The sequence below is a fragment of the Schistocerca cancellata genome, chromosome 1 (assembly GCF_023864275.1).
Source record: "Schistocerca cancellata isolate TAMUIC-IGC-003103 chromosome 1, iqSchCanc2.1, whole genome shotgun sequence".
NCBI lineage: Eukaryota > Metazoa > Arthropoda > Insecta > Orthoptera > Acrididae > Schistocerca > Schistocerca cancellata.
In genome coordinates, this window is record NC_064626.1 from 460807729 (window position 1) to 460823023 (window position 15295).

General features: G+C 42.8%; 1 protein-coding gene across 1 annotated transcript in view; it reads right to left on the reverse strand.

Moving 5' to 3' along the window:
* LOC126177043 (carboxylesterase 4A-like) overlaps window positions 1-15295 on the reverse strand; it is a 388219-nt gene that overhangs the window by 176599 nt on the left and 196325 nt on the right. The window lies entirely within an intron of this gene.

Genomic DNA, 15295 nt, shown 5'->3' on the forward strand with positions numbered 1-15295 from the left:
TCGGTCGCTCGCGTCGACATCTCACACACGAGCAATTTGTCGAGCAGTGAAACTTCCTGGCAGATTAAAACTGTGTGCCGGACCGAGACTCGAACTCGGGACCTTTGCCTTTCGCGGGCAAGTGCTGTACCAACTGAGCTACCCAAGCACGGCTCACGCCCCCTCCTCACAGCTTTACTTCTACCAGTACCTCGTCTCCTACCTTCCAAACTTTACAGGAGCTCTCCTGCGAATCTTGCAGAACTAGCACTCCTGAAAGAAAGGATACTGCGGAGACATGGCTTAGCCACAGCCTGGGGGATGTTTCCAGAGTGAGAAAGTTTGGAAGGTAGGAGACGAGGTACTGGCAGAAGTAAAGCTGTGAGGACGGGGCGTGAGTCGTGCTTGGGTAGCTCAGTTGGTAGAGCACTTGCCCGCGAAAGGCAAAGGTCCCGAGTTCGAGTCTCGGTTCCGCCAGGAAGTTTCATATCAGCGCACACTCCGCTGCAGAGTGAAATTCTCATTTTTTCGAGCAGTTTCAGTCAGTATTGCGAATGACACTGTGTCGAGGAGTATGGAAAATGAACTGTTGTGTATAGGTGCTGCAGCTGATTTCCGTATCCCCACGAATACAGGGTGTTCATAAAGTGCGGGAACACTTTCAATTATTTATAGCACAAGAACCAGACATTGGACAGATAACGTACATATGCCATTTTGAAGAGAAAACCTAAATTTTTTTTATGTGTACCGCCACAGCTTAGTTTGATAATTTGCCGATAGTCAGCGCTAGGCGCAAACATGGCGAATTCAGGTGCGGAGCGAGCTTTCTGTGTGTTGGAGTTCGAAAAAAAAAAGTGTGCTACAGCTGTTCAACGGATGTTCCTTGTTGGTGGCTACTTACCGCATTTGGTTCCAAACATCCGTTGAACAGCTGTAGCACACTTGTTTCTTGCCGGCCGGGGTGGCCGAGCGGTTCTAGGCGCTACAGTCTGGAATCGCGCGACCGCTACGGTCGCAGGTTCGAATCCTGCCTCGGGCATGGGTGTGTGTGATGTCCTTAGGTTAGTTAGGTTCAAGTAGTTCAGAGTTCTAGGGGACTGATGACCTCAGAAGTTGAGTCCCATAGTGCTCAGAGCCAGTTGAACCATTTCAACACTTGTTTTTGTGGAACTCCAACACACAGAAAGCTCGCTCCGCACCTGAACTCGCCATGTTTGTGACTAGCGCTGACTATCGCTACACTGTGGCGATATACATACTTGCAAAACATAAACAAGAATTATAATTTATTAAACTTGTCTCGAAACGCTTTACTTGGGAACTGCGACTAACTTCACAGACTTTATAAATTTAAAATTATAATTCGCGTTTATTTGAAACATGAATAATAATTTATTGAGCTTTTTTCGAAACGCCTTTCTTGGGAACTGTGGGTTACTTAATAGAGTACGCGTACATTACATTTTCTACTGAAGTCAGATGCGTTGTGTACATCTTTCCAGTGTGCCATTACAATTCCTTATACGTGTATTAGTCATCAATTCCTTTTTTTTCATTGGTCTTATAATTTAACTGCAAGTATATATACATAATTTACTCGGTGTGTCTGTAGAGATATTTTCAGCGGTAAGACTACTGATAACTGTAACTGTTGTTATAAAATGTATGAAGGAGAGTTATATTATAAGGAATGACAGGTGACTTGAATATAACTGTATAACAGATTTACCCTGAACATTTAAATTAAAATGTCATCTTAATATTACAGTACAGGCACGTATCGCGTATCATCCTGTTTACAAATTAAAGACTTAATAATGCACATGATTATTTCAGAAATAACTCAAAATCATAAGAGGAAGCCCATTGTATCACGGCTACTACTATGAGCTTCCCATCAATTCTACTTCTACAGGGTGTTTCAAAAAGGACTTAACAATTTTGAAAATTCATATAGTTAATTCATAGTACCTACAGAGATGATTGTAGAATTGCTAAGGAAATTCATCAACTTTTGTCTCGCGTAGTTCTCTAGTGCCGAATCGTAGCGTAAGAAGCGCTAGCGGCAGTTGTGTTAAAGATGATGCCTTCAGTGGATCCGAGCGTGCTAGCTGTGTGTTTTGGTTTGAAGAATCGAAGTCGGCGAAAACAGTCCAGCGTAATTTCCGTACCAAATACACTAAAGATCCCCCTCGTTGGCATACAGTTTATGAGTGGCATAAATATTTTGTAGAAAAAGGGTGCTCGGTAAGACATGGGAAATCATCAGGTCGTCCAGCACATCTGACGACATGGTTGAGCGAGAGATACAATGTTTTGTCAACAGCCCTACGAAATCGACCCAGCGTGTATCACTCGCGAACTGCAAATCCCACGTATGACTGTTTGGCGTGTGTTGAGAAACAGCTTGCATATGAAACCGTACAGATTGACGATCGTAAAAGCAATAAATGACACCGATAAAACTGCTTGCAAGAACTTCTGTTCGGATATGTTAAATCGATTACACGAGGATGAACGTTTTTTTGAACAAGATCATCTTTACTGACGAGTCGAATTTTCACTTAAGTGGCAAGGTTAACACACATAACTGTAGGATTTTGGGCAGTGAAAATCCACATCAAATATTGCAACATGTTCGTGATAGCCCTAAAATGAACGGTTTTTACGCATTGAGCAAGAACAAAGTGTATGCCCCATTTTTTCCGTGACAGAGCCATCAACGGGATAGGTACCTGGATGTTGTTGTTGTTGTGATCTTCAGTCCTGAGACTGGTTTGATGCAGCTCTCCATGCTACTCTATCCTGTGCAAGCTTCTTCATCTCCCAGTACCTACTGCAACCTACATCCTTCTGAATCTGCTTAGTGTATTCATCTCTTGGTCTCCCTCTACGATTTTTACCCTCCACGCTGCCCTCCAATACTAAATTGGTGATCCCTTGATGCCTCAGAACATGTCCTACCAACCGATCCCTTCTTCTGGTCAAGTTGTGCCACAAACTTCTCTTCTCCCCAGTCCTATTCAGTACTTCCTCATTAGTTATGTGATCTACCCATCTAATCTTCAGCATTCTTCTGTAGCACCACATTTCGAATGCTTCTCTTCTTGTCCAAACTATTTATTGTCCACGTTTCACTCCCATACATGGCTACACTCCATACAAATACTTTCAAAAACGGCTTCCTGACACTTAAATCTATACTCGATGTTAACAAATTTCTCTCCTTCAGAAACGCTTTCCTTGCCATTGCCAGTCTACATTTTATATCCTCTCTACTTCGACCATCATCAGTTATTTTGCTCCCCAAATAGCAAAACTCCTTTACTACTTTAACTGTCTCATTTCCTAATCTAATTGCCTCAGCATCACTCGACTTAATTCGACTACATTCCATTATCCTCGTTTTGCTTTTGTTGGTGTTCATCTTATATCCTCCTTTCAAGACACTATCCATTCCGTTCAACTGCTCTTCCAAGTCCTTTGCTGTCTCTGACAGAATTACGATGTCATCGGCGAACCTCAAAGTTTTTATTTCTTCTCCATGGATTTTAATACCTACTCCGAATTTTTCTTTTGTTTCTTTCACTGCTTGCTCAATATACAGATTGAATAACTTCGGGGGGAGACTACAACCCTGTGTCACTCCCTTCCCAACCACTGCTTCCCTTTCATGTCCCTCGACTCTTATAACTGCCATATGGTTTCTGTACAAATTGTAAATAGCCTTTCTCTCCCTGTATCTTACCCCTGCCACCTTCAGAATTTGAAAGAGAGTATTCCAGTCAACATTGTCAAAAGCTTTCTCTAAGTCTACAAATGCGAGAAACGTATGTTTGCCCTTCCTTAATCTAGCTTCTAAGATAAGTCGTAGGGTCAGTATTGCCTCACGTGTTCCAACATTTCTACGGAATCCAAACTGATCTTCCCCGAGGTCGGCTTCAACTAGTTTTTCCATTCGTCTGTAAAGAATTCGCGTTAGTATTTTGCAGCTGTGACTTATTAAACTGATAGTTCGGTAATTTTCACATCTGTCAACACCTGCTTTCTTTGGGATTGGAATAATTATATTCTTCTTGAAGTCTGAGGGTATTTCGCCTGTTTCATACATCTTGCTCACCAGATGGTAGAGTTTTGTCAGGACTAGCTCTCCCAAGGCCGTCAGTAGTTCCAATGGAATGTTGTCTACTCCGGGGGCCTTGTTTCGATTCAGGTCTTTCAGTGCTCTGTCAAACTCTTCACGCAGTATCGTATCTCCCATTTCATCTTCATCTACATCCTGGTCCATTTCCATAATATTGTCCTCAAGTACATCGCCCTTGTATAGACCCTCTATATACTCCGTCCACCTTTCTGCTTTCCCTTCTTTGCTTAGAACTGGGTTTCCATCTGAGCTCTTGATGTTAATACAAGTGGTTCTCTTATCTCCAAAGGTCTCTTTAATTTTCCTGTAGGCAGTATCTATCTTACCCCTAGTGAGATAAGCCTCTACATCCTTACATTTGTCCTCTAGCTATCCCTGCTTAGCCATTTTGCACTTCCTGTCGATCTCATTTTTGAGACGTTTGTATTCCTTTTTGCCTGCTTCATTTACTGCAATTTTATATTTTCTCCTTGCAACAATTAAATTCAATATTTCTTCTGTTACCCAAGGATTTCTACTAGCCCTCATCGTTTTACGTTCTTGATCCTCTGCTGCCTTCACTACTTCATCCCTCAGAGCTACCCATTCTTCTTCTACTGTATTCATTTCCCCCATTCCTGTCAATTGTTCCCTTACGCTCTCCCTGAAACTCTGTACAACCTCTGGTTCTTTCAGTTTATCCAGGTCCCATCTCCTTAAATTCCCACCTTTTTGCAGTTTCTTCAGTTTTAATCTACAGGTCATAACCAATAGATTGTGGTCAGAGTCCACATCTGCCACTGGAAATGTCTTACAATTTAAAACCTGGTTCCTAAATCTCTGTCTTACCATTATATAATCTATCTGAAACCTGTCAGTATCTCCAGGCTTCTTCCATGTATACAGCCTTCTTTTATGATTCTTGAACCAAGTGTTGGCTATGATTAAGTTGTGCTCTGTGCAAAATTTTACCAGGCGGCTTCCTCTTTCATTTCTTAGCCCCAATCCATATTCACCTACTACGTTTCCTTCTCTCCCTTTTCCTACTACCGAATTCCAATCACCCATGACTATTAAATTTTCGTCACCCTTCACTATCTGAATAATTTCTTTTATTTCATCATACATTTCTTCAATTTCTTCGTCATCTGCAGAGCTAGTTGGCATATAAACTTGTACTCCTGTAGTAGGTGTGGGCTTCGTATCTATCTCATCATCATCATCATCATCATTTACGACTGATTATGCCTTTCAGCGTTCAGCCTGGAGCATAGCCCCCCTTATACAGTTCCTCCATGATCCCCTATTCAGTGCTAACATTGATGCCTCTTCTGATGTTAAACCTATTACTTCAAAATCATTCTTAACCGAATCCAGGTACCTTCTCCTCGGTCTGCCCCGACTCCTCCTGCCCTCTACTGCTGAATCCATGAGTCTCTTGGGTAACGTTGCTTCTCCCATGCGTGTAACATGACCCCACCATCTAAGCCTGTTCGCCCTGACTGCTACATCTATAGAGTTCATTCCCAGTTTTTCTTTGATTTCCTCATTGTGGACACCCTCCTGCCATTGTTCCCATCTACTAGTACCTGCAATCATCCTAGCTACTTTCATATCCGTAACCTCAACCTTGTTGATAAGGTAACCTGAATCCACCCAGCTTTCGCTCCCATACAACAAAGTTGGTCGAAAGATTGAACGGTGCACAGATAACTTAGTCTTGGTACTGACTTCCTTCTTGCAGAAGAGAGTAGATCGTAGCTGAGCGCTCACTGCATTAGCTTTGCTACACCTCGCTTCCAGTTCTTTCACTATGTTGCCATCCTGTGAGAATATGCATCCTAAGTACTTGAAACCGTCCACCTGTTCTAACTTTGTTCCTCCTATTTGGCACTCAACCCGTTTATATTTCTTTCCCACTGACATTACTTTCGTTTTGGAGATGCTAATCTTCATACCATAGTCCTTACATTTCTGATCTAGCTCTGAAATATTACTTTGCAAACTTTCAATCGAATCTGCAATCACAACTAAGTCATCCGCATATGCAAGACTGCTTATTTTGTGTTCACATATCTTAATCTCACCCAGCCAGTCTATTGTTTTCAACATATGATCCATGAATAATATGAACAACAGTGGAGACAGGTTGCAGCCTTGTCTTACCCCTGAAACTACTCTGAACCATGAACTCAATTTACCATCAACTCTAACTGCTGCCTGACTATCCATGTAAAGACATTTAATTGCTTGCAAAAGTTTGCCTCGTATTCCATAATCTTGTAGAACAGACAATAACTTCCTCCTAGGAACCCGGTCATATGCCTTTTCTAGATCTATAAAGCATAGATACAATTCCCTGTTCCACTCATAACACTTCTCCATTATTTGCCGTAAGCTAAAGATCTGGTCCTGACAACCTCTAAGTGGCCTAAACCCACACTGATTTTCATCCAATTGCTCCTCAACTAATACTCGCACTTGGTGTGATTACTGCTTTTGTCCAGTGTCTGATGGAACCTGTCCCGACTCCCAGGCCATTTCAATTATCCTGTGTAGCCATTTAAGACCTGACATTCCACTGTATTTGATGAGTTCCGACTTAATTTCATCCACCCCAGCCGCTTTATTGCACTGCAATCTATTGACCATTTTTTCCACTTCCTCGAATGTGATCCTATTTCCATCATCATTCCTATCCCATTCTACCTCGAAATCTGAAACATTACTGATCGCATTTTCACCTACATTGAGCAACTCTTCAAAATATTCCCTCCATCTTCCCAAGGCATCCACAGGATTCACCAGCAGTTTTCCTGACCTGTCCAAAATACTTGTCATTTCCTTCTTACCTCCCTTTCGAAGACTGCTAATTACACTCCAGAATGGTTTTCCAGCAGCATGACCCATAGTCTCCAACCTGTTTCCAAAGTCTTCCCACGATTTCTTCTTGGATGCTGCAATTATCTGTTTGGCTTTGTTTCTTTCTTCAACGTAACTTTCTCTGTCTATCTGGGTTCTGGTATGTAGCCATTTTTGATACGCCTTCTTTTTCCTTTTACAGGCTGCCTTGACTGTATCATTCCACCAAGCTGTTTGCTTCTTCCTACTTTTACACATTACTGTTCCAAGACATTCTTTAGCCACATCTAGTACTGTGTCCCTGTACCTTGTCCATTCCTTTTCCAATGACTGTAATTGGCTACATTCAACTAACTGGTACCTTTCTGAGATCGCTGTTATGTACTTGTGCCTGATTTCCTTATCCTGAAGTTTCTCCACTCTTATCCTCCTACATATGGACCTTACCTCCTGCACTTTCGGCCTCACAATCCCAATTTCACTGCAGATTAAATAATGATCAGTGTCATCAAAGAATCCCCTGAATACACGTGTGTCCCTCACAGCCTTCCTGAATTCCTGATCTGTTATTATATATCTATCTTGGCCACAATAATGCGTTCACTATGCTGTTTTAATAGCTTACCCGCATTCCTATTTTCCTATTCATTATTAAACCTACTCCTGCATTATCCCTATTTGATTTTGTGTTTATAACCCTGTAGTCACCTGACCAGAAGTCTTGTTCCTCCTGCCACCGAACTTCACTAATTCCCACTATATCTAACTTTAACCTATCCATTTCCCTTTTTAAATTTTCTAACCTACCTGCCCGATTAAGGGATCTGACATTCCACGCTCCGATCCGTAGAACGCCAGTTTTCTTTCTCCTGATAACGACATCCTCTTGAGTAGTCCCCGCCCGGAGATCCGAATGGGGGACTATTTTACCTCCGGAATATTTTACCCAAGAGGACGCCATCGTCATTTAATCATACAGTGAAGCTACCTGGATATGTTACAACAATTTGTGATACCAAAGATCGATGAAGACGACCAAGAGCGAAATGGTTACTTCATGCAAAATGATGCACCCCCCCACTACCTGGCTGATGCCTGGGATTTTCTCAGTGATCGGTTTCCAGGTCAGTGGATTGGGAGTGATGCTTCAGTTGGATGTCCCACAAGTTCCCCAGGCCTGACACCACTCGATTTTTTTATGGGGATTCGTCAAGGATATCGAGTTTGTACTTCCTGTGCCGGTTTCTCTACCTGAACTTAGAGCAAGAATTTACGCCGCCACTGAGCAAGTTACACCTGCAATGCCACAGCGAGTTTGGGAAGAAACTGACTTCCGATGAGATGTGTGCACGATAACCAACGGAAACCACATACAACATCTTTAGTTTAAGGTAAAAAACTTGATGTGTTTCCCTACAAACTAACACTAAACCTATCTCTACATCTTCTTTCAATAAATTAATACGAATTTTTAAAGGTGTAATGTCCTTTTAGAAACACCCTGTATAACACAAGGTTCAAAATGCTACTCACTGCAAAATCGAAGGGTATCATTTCTTAATATAAATGATAACTCCGGCTCCCATTTCATTTCTCAGAGCAGTCTGTGGTCCATGAATAATTATAAAAATCCGAACGTAAATTTCTCTCTCAACATGGGCAAAGGGAAACGAAACAAAACTGCACAGCCACGCTTGATAAATAGAGAAACTAGTCTCTGCCACATTGCCATACACCGCTACTAACCAGGTGGGCAGCCATACTGCTTGCACGAATCACAAGCGATACACCATATTGCCTGGGATTTCCATGCGATCAGCGGCCGATCGCTGCGATTTGCCCACACACGTGCGATCTACGGAGCAATCGGCCACCCGGGCGATGGATCGCTGCGATCCGTCGCTCGTGTTTGTGGTCCTTTAGATGAGCGAGCGCTAACATCTCAGCACAGCCGCACCAAGAAGAACGTAAGGGAAACGCTATCTACATCCTGAATAGAAGGAAAAATAACGCAGCAAGTTTCTCTTCAGAAGTCGCATTTCAGTGTTGTTTGTTTGTGAGAAGCTCGTGATATACCTCGGGGCAGAAGAATTTGAGAAGCACGTGTCGGAATTCGGTAATGGCAGGATCGTGATCTACCGAGAATGCAGTTTACTGTTTCCTGGCATGGCTGCTCGCATTATTCGGGGTCCAACGACAGTCGTGTGACTATGGAATCAATGCATTCAGGGAGGTCACACTCACCGCCATGAAACATCTCGACGACTCTATGCGGCCCTCACCCGCGACGACCGACATCTTTCAAGTACACTCCTCGGGTCTGCCGCCGCATGACGCTGTGCAGGTCCCACTATATTTTGTCCAAACAACTGTTCAAAGTCTTCAGGTGGTTCAGATCAACTAAAGATGACCTAAACACAAAATTAGAAGAATATGGAATGAAGATTAACAAGAAGGAAACGAAAAGCATGGTAATTGGAGGAAAGGGGAGAAAATGCCGTATGAAAATAGGGGGAGAGGGAATAGAGCAAGTGCATAACGTCAGTTACTTGGGAAGTGTAATAATGGATGATATGTATTGCTAAACAGAAATTAGGAAAAGAATTGCAATTGCAAAAGAAGGATTCAAGAGGAAACAGAAATTACTTTGTTGACCACTAAACAAAGATCTAAGGAAAAGACTTGCCAAATGTTACATCTGGAGCGTTGCACTACATGGTGCGGAGACATGGACATTGAGGAAGGAAGATGAAAGAAGATTGGAGGCACTAGAGATGTGAATATGAAGAAGAATGGAAAAAAGTGAAATGAGAAGACCGAGTAAGAAATGAAGAAGTATTAAGAAGAGTTGGAGAAGAAAGATACATGCTGAAAGTTATCAGAAAGAGAAAACTGAACTGGATTGGACATTGTTTGAGGAGCGACTGTTTATTGAAGGAAGGAAAAGAAGGAATGGTGGAGGGGAAAAGGGGAAGAGGAAAAAGAAGACATTAAATGCTGGACAATATAAAAGGAGACAAATATTCAGAAATGAAAAGACTGGCTATGGACAGACAAAAGTGGAAGAGGCTTAACCCAGGACAAGACCTGCTGTAAGGCAGAATAGCATACTACTACTACTACTTCAGGTGGTAGTAGTTATCATCGCAGCTGCTTCAACACGTGACTGATGACACCCGCGAAGCGGCGTCGAAATTTATCCGGCCAGGAGCAGGAATTATGCTTGCGGAGAAATGCGCTCACAGTCTGATAAAAGTGGCATTCATAGTGCCCCGTATCGGCAATCGAAAACAGGATTTCCGAGTGTGCAGAGTGGGCAATGACAGTGCCGCTGGACGCTGCTGTGGTTAAAGGCTGAATTAACTCTCTGCAAGTCAAGAATCGGAGATTCTCCTTTCCCCTGTTTCCAGTACTTAGCTGAAATCCCGTATCCCTGTTGATAAGATTGTCTGCCGTGCAGACACGTATGGCCTCCTTAAAAACAGTATTCCAGAACGCTGATCGTGTTTGTTTCATCTGAGAACTGGATGTCATTAAATTATACCATCAGCACCGTGATTCTGGGATTATTTTTTCAAGGAGGCCAGATATATCCTCATGGTAGACGGTCTTATCAACAAATATGCGGGCTTTCAACTAAGTACCATATGGAATATAGCACTGGCTGCCATTAAATTAAACTACTGGCCATTAAAATTGCTACACCAAGAAGATGACGTGCTACAGACGCGAAATTTAACCGACAGGAAGAAGATGCATTGATATGCAAATGATTAGCTTTTCAGAGTATTCACACAAGGTTGGCCCCGGTGGCAACACCTACAACGTGCTGACATGAGGAAAGTTTCCAGCCGATTTCTCATACACAAACAGCAGTTGACCGGCGTTGCCTGGTGAAACGTTGATGTGATGCCTCGTGTAAGGAGGAGACAAGCGTACCATCACGTTTCCGACTTTGATAAAGGTCGGATTGTAGCCTATCGCGATTGCGGTTTATCGTATCGCGACATTGCTGCTGGCATTGGTCGAGATCCAATGACTGTTGGCAGAATACGGAATAGGTGGGTTCAGGAGAGTAATACGGAACGCCGTGCTGGATCCCAACTGCCTCGTATCACTAGCAGTCGAGATGACAGGCATCTTATCCGCATGGCTGTAACGGATCGTGCAGCCACGTCTCGATCCCTGAGTCAACAGATGGGGACGTTTGCATGACAACAACTATCTGCACGAACAGTTCGACGACGTTTGCAGCAGCATGGACTATCAGCTCGGAGACCATGGCTGCCGTTGCCCTTGACGCTGCAACGCAGACAGGAGCGCCTGCGATGGTGTACTCAACGACGAACCTGGGTGCACGAATGGCAAAATGTCATTTTTTGGGATGAATCCAGGTTCTGTTTACAGCTTCATAATGGTCGCATCCGTGTTTGGCGACATCGCGGTGAACGCACACTGGAAGCATATATTCGTCATATGACATACTGGCGTATCACCCGGCGTGGTGGTATGGGGTGCCATTGGTTACACGTCACGGTCACCTCTTGTTCGCGCCGGCCGAAGTGGCGGTGCGGTTCTAGGCGTTGCAGTCTGGAACCGCGTGATCGCTATGGTCGCAGGGTCGAATCCTGCCTCGGGAATGGATGTGTGTGACGTCCTTAGGTTAGTTATGTTTAACTAGTTCTAAGTTCTAGGGGACTAATGACCTCAGAAGTTGAGTCCCGTAGTGCTCAGAGCCATTTGAACCATTTTTGAACCTCTTGTTCGCATTGACGGCACTTTGAACAGTGGACGTTACATTTCAGATGTGTTACGACCCGTGGATCTACCCTTCATTCGATCCCTGCGAAACCATACATTTCAGCAGGATAATGCACGACCGCATGCTGCAGGTTCTGTACGGGCCTTTCTGGATACAGAAAAAGTTCGACTGCTGCCCTGGCTAGCACATTCTTCAGATCTCCCACCGATTGAAAACCTCTGGTCAATGGTGTCCGAGCAACTGGCTCGTCACAATACGCCAGTCACTGCTCTTGATGAACTGTGGTATCGTGTTGAAGCTGCATGGGCAGCTCTGCTTGACTCACTGCCCAGGCGTATCAAGGCCGTTATTACGGCGAGAGGTGGTTGTTCTGGCTACTGATTTCTTAGGATGTATGCACCCAAATTGCTTGAAAATGTAATCACATGTCAGTTCTAGTGTAATATATTTGTCTAATGAATATCCGTTTATCAATTGTATTTCTTCCTTGGTGTAGCAATTTTAATGGCCAGTAGTGTAAAACAGGAGAAACAAGAGCATTCGATTAATGACCCGACGCCGCGCATTGTAGAGAATTCAGGTTTTAACCACCGGAGCGTTCTGCAGCATGTTGTTGCCCTCCGCGCAAGTGTGGAAGGCCTCTCTTCGCTTCCTGGTAGGGGGCCCTACGAGCGCCACGTTCATCCAACTGAGAGCGCCCTTCCACGCATGAGTAATTCCTGCTCCTTGCACGATAAATTTCGACACCGCCGCGCGATTATCACCAGTTGTTTCTTGCAGCAGTGGAGCAGGAAGGGCCACCACCGTAAGACATCCGCAGTGGTAACACCGGTTCCTGTCACGTCAAAGGAAGTAAGCGCTGTCGGGCTTGACTAGCACTTGGATGGGTGACCATCTGGGTCTGCCGAACGTTGCTGGCAAGCGGGTGCATTCAGCCCTCGTGATGCCAATTGAGAAGCTACTTGACTGAGGAATAGCGGCTCCAGTCACGAAAACTGACGAAGGCCGAGAGAGTGGTGAGCTGACCATATGCCCCTCCATATCCGCGTCCAGTGACGCCTGTCCGCTGCGGATGACACGGAGGTCGCTCAGTTCCGTTGGGCAACGGGAGGTCTGTTCGGACGGAGTGTCCCTACTGCACGAAGCCATGGCGTATTTGCTCTGTTGTTGATTAACTAGATAACGCAAGATCGCAGCCTGCCGATGCTGCGCTGCGTGCCTCGACACAGAGACTGTTCGACTGCTGTCCTGGTCTCCACTTTCTCCACATCTATCACCCATTGAAGTCAGATGATCGTGGGTTGTTGAGAGTGTATTTTCAGTGTAATAGAGATATAAAAATATATGGGGCTAAGAAATCAAATTAAATTACTTTGTACGGAGGCATCGAGTCCCTTACATCAAAACACTTGGAAAAGTCACTGATCAGTCTGCGTCGAGGTTGTAATAACCTCGGTGGAATATCGATTCACCCTGTATATACCACTTACACACTTCAAATTTTGTTATGTTTCGATTGTTTAGATGACTATGGAAATCGACTGTACCTATCTTTAACGAATTTCTAACGGGTGTTCTTACTAGCAATGTTTTAGTGTTCGTTTAATTAACTGTTAGATGCTGTAGGAAAACGTTGACATATTGGAAAATACCGCTGACTTTTCTTTTGTGGCAAAATACTCGTAGGTTTTCTAATACAGCCGTCGTGGAATAAAACTGCAGAATGTCTGGCAGAGACTTCTTTAATCACATAAGAGGGACTGACGCATACGCTTTTACGCTATAGCAGAAGACGCTGCAGCCAAGTTTGTAAAATTAAACTGAAAAGAGAGAAACATACGCCATTACTCTTGAATTCTGAATGCGCTCATAGCGAAAACTGATGCAAGCGAAATTATTCACTACTTCTTTTTTAATATAATCGTGAAGATAATGTCTAAGACAGTTGGTATAAATATTTAATATTACAGGGAACGAAAAATTCAGCTATATTCCTTGTGAATGTACTTACAGATCAGGACCTAATCCTTTCTTATGGAAAAGGAAACCCCGCGATCATGTCCTGAAGACTACACGATAGTCGACCAACCGCCGCGTCACAGGATATTAATTTTGTTGTTGTTTGAGAGTCGATAACCGGGTACTTCACTAGAGTATTGTCAGAAATATTCCGTTACTCTCAGTTCCTAACCCTTCTGCTATGAGAATAGTTTGACTATTTTCGTAACCAGTGAACAACAGACGAATTTTATAGAGAGAAACCTAACGTAAAACAAGTGTCTGCAAAACCAACCATTAACAATTTTTTTTGTATTGTCTTCTCTGGAAATTTCGTCCGTTAAGAATTATTATCCATAACAAGGGGAGTACAGGTTTGTCAAAGTCAGTGCTATAACCTGACAATGAGAGTGACTAACAACACTGAACTGTTTTTCTTGAATGGACGGTGGATGGTTTGGTGGAATTAACTTCATGGCAGTTCATTTTAAATGAAATACAAAGGCCGACGCGAAGTAGCTTTGGTAGCAATAATTTACAGTACTGTGATTTAATTTTATTGTTTTGAAATAGTTTCAGTTCACCCAGAATGTAAACATACCATTTCTGAACTATGAACGAACAAATAAGCGAATTTACGTTCTAACACTACAAGCAAGAGCAAGATGTTTTGACATTATTTTATATTATCCTCTGAAATTTGATTGGATAGGGGAAGGTAGGTACTCCCGTAAAGTAATCCAAAATCATGGAGAGGTATTGCTCAACAAAATATTTTATCTTCTTTCACAGATAAGTGAAAAAGGAGACATGCTACAAAATTTCCAGAATTATGTTTCATCAGACTATGAAAAATGGAATGAGTAGATAAATGTGAGTGTCGTCAGGTAACAGTCGGACGAATAATTTGTAAATATGTACAATAACTAGCACAAGTCATAAATATGTACAATAATTAGCAGAAGTCATAAACATGGAAATTCAAGAAAAATAGTCTCAGGTAAAAAAAAGTATAAGATATTGTTGCTGTTTATCAACACCTTTTGAGTTTCATTTGGAAGAAGCAACGAAGGAAATAAAAGAAAAGAACGAAAATTTCAGAATAAGAACAAAAATAGGTGAGAGACATGTCAGAGGTCTGGGGGTTGTAGTTCTTCTGGACGAAACTAATGAGCTACTGAACGGATTGGAACACAGAATATCAGTCAAGTACAAGTAAACCAAAGAGTAAAATAAAGAGAATAAAATTAAAGTGGGAAGAACGGCAGAAAGGAGAGCAGCGTCTTAACATAATAACTGAGAAGCGATATTGATAGAAGAAATGAGACACTTCTCCAATATGGAGAAAGTAATCACAAACTAACTTGTGCTCACGAAGAAAACTTTCATCATCAAGAGAGCTCTCTGGTATCAAATACGTGCAAATAAAGAAGCGATTAAAACTGAACATTTGAGGCACAGCGTTGTGTGGCTATGAAACCTGAATTTTGGGTGAGGTGGAGACGAAGAAACGGATAAATCTGGAATGTGGTGCTGCAAAAAGAAGCATAAAATTAAATAGCCAATCA